The sequence below is a fragment of the Musa acuminata genome, chromosome BXJ1-7 (assembly GCF_036884655.1).
Source record: "Musa acuminata AAA Group cultivar baxijiao chromosome BXJ1-7, Cavendish_Baxijiao_AAA, whole genome shotgun sequence".
NCBI lineage: Eukaryota > Viridiplantae > Streptophyta > Magnoliopsida > Zingiberales > Musaceae > Musa > Musa acuminata.
Genome location: NC_088333.1, coordinates 12427608 through 12430000, shown reverse-complemented (window position 1 = coordinate 12430000; position 2393 = coordinate 12427608). Strand labels below are relative to the sequence as shown.

Genomic DNA, 2393 nt, shown 5'->3' with positions numbered 1-2393 from the left:
ACACACCGCCCATCGCTCCTACCGATTGAATGGTCCGGTGAAGTGTTCGGATCGAGGCGACGGGGGTGGTTCGCCGCCCGCGACGTCGCGAGAAGTCCACTAAACCTTATCATTTAGAGGAAGGAGAAGTCGTAACAAGGTTTCCGTAGGTGAACCTGCGGAAGGATCATTGTCGATACCCACTGACGAGGACGACCATGAATGCGTCAACGATTACTCGTCGGGCTCGTCCCGACAACACCCCGAATGTCGGTTCACCCTCGGGCGGGACGACCGAGGGGATGAACTACCAACCCCGGCGCGGATAGCGCCAAGGAACATGAACATTGAAGTCGGAGGGCCTCGCTGCATGCAGGAGGCTACAATTCCGATGGTGACCCCATTGGACGACTCTCGGCAACGGATATCTCGGCTCTCGCATCGATGAAGAACGTAGCGAAATGAGATACTTGGTGTGAATTGCTGAATCCCGTGAACCATCGAGTCTTTGAACGCAAGTTGCGCCCGAGGCCATCCGGCTAAGGGCACGCCTGCCTGGGCGTCACGCTTTCGACGCTTCATCGTTGCCCCCTCGGGGGGTGGGGGAGAACGCGGAGGATGGCCCCCCGTGCCGGAAGGTGCGGTTGGCTGAAGAGCGGGCTGTTGGTGGTTGTCGAACACGACGCGTGGTGGATGCCTTGTGCTAGCCATACGTCGTGCCTTCGGGACCCGGGCGAGGCCTCGAGGATCCAAGTCGTGGTGCGAGTCGATGCCACGGACCGCGACCCCAGGTCAGGTGGGGCTACCCGCCGAGTTTAAGCATATAAATAAGCGGAGGAGAAGAAACTTATGAGGATTCCCTTAGTAACGGCGAGCGAACCGGGATCAACCCAGCTTAAGAATCGGGCGACTGCGTCGTTTGAATTGTAGTCCGGAGAAACGTCCTCAGCGACGGACTAGGCCCAAGTCCCGTGGAAAGGGGCGCCGGGGAGGGTGAGAGCCCCGTCCGGCCTGGACCCTGTCGCACCACGAGGCGCTGTCGACAAGTCGGGTTGTTTGGGAATGCAGCCCCAATCGGGCGGTAAATTCCGTCTAAGGCTAAATATGGGCGAGAGACCGATAGCAAACAAGTACCGTGAGGGAAAGATGAAAAGGACTTTGAAAAGAGAGTCAAAGAGTGCTTGAAATTGCCGGGAGGGAAGCGGATGGGGGCCGGTGATGCACCTCGGTCGGATGCGGAACGACGGTTAGCCGGTCCGCCGCTCGGCTCGGGGTGCGGATCGATGCGGGCTGCATCGACGGCCGAAGCCCGGACGGATCGTTCGTTCGAGGGGATACCGTCGATGCGGTCGAGGACATGACGCGCGCCATCGGCGTGCCCCGCGGGGTACACACGCGACCTAGGCATCAGCCAGTGGGCTCCCCATCCGACCCGTCTTGAAACACGGACCAAGGAGTCTGACATGCGTTCGAGTCGACGGGTGCGGAAACCCGGAAGGCACAAGGAAGCTAACGGGCGGGAACCCTCTCGAGGGGTTGCACCGTCGGCCGACCCCGATCTTCTGTGAAGGGTTCGAGTTGGAGCATGCATGTCGGGACCCGAAAGATGGTGAACTATGCTGTTAACTTCGTGTTTCTTATGTATATACGGCTGATCAATTAGCCAACTCACTCACGAAGCCTTTCGCTCATAAACTGTTTGCATTGCATCGATCTAAGATTGGTATCTTTGATAGGAGCACCATCCTGCTGGGGCATGATAGTAGATAAGATTTCCCTAACTACGTGAGGAAATCACTCTACTCTGTTGAGGAAAATCTTCCCTCTTAACCTGTATAAGTAGGGAGAGAAAAGCTTTAATGCAATACGACTTCTTCCATAATCTTTATCTTCTATCCTCTTTCAACAGAAGAGTGGGATAAAAACCATGAAGAGCAGCTTACCCTTTATGCTGCTTGGCCTTTGGAAGCCTTTATTAAGGGCTTTGGAATCTCCAAAAGGAAGCCTAGTCCACGGGTCGATATCGGGAGTCTTCTGTCAGCTAAGCTGGATGCCGAGGTCAACCGGGCCCTCGCGATAGGGTGTTGATCAGCATTCCTTGGTGTGTCGATCTGGGCACCGTGTATGCCGAGCTGTGTCTCTCCTTCTCCGGGGTGGTTGGCAGCTCTTCTTCATAAGGTGGTCGCGCCCTCGGGAAGGAGTGCTAGTTGGCATTGGTTGGGATCCAGACCGATTGGCTACTCTCCTTTGTGCACTGGATGTCAATTCCCGAGTAGTTGGCAGTTCGTCTTCATGAGGTGGCTGCGTTTTCCTACAAAAATGGCCCTCGTGGGGTGATTCCCGATGAGGCCACTCCGACGAGCAAGTCAATGGAGTGGTCAATTGATTTTGCCACCTTTTTTCCCCTCCATGGC

General features: G+C 56.2%; 1 non-coding gene across 1 annotated transcript; it reads left to right on the top strand.

The window, feature by feature from the left end:
• The first annotated feature begins 388 nt into the window (after positions 1–388).
• Positions 389–544, top strand: LOC135680168 (5.8S ribosomal RNA). Its single transcript, XR_010515413.1, has one exon. It is a non-coding gene; the product is annotated as a 5.8S ribosomal RNA (ribosomal RNA).
• Positions 545–2393: the final 1849 nt, after the last annotated feature.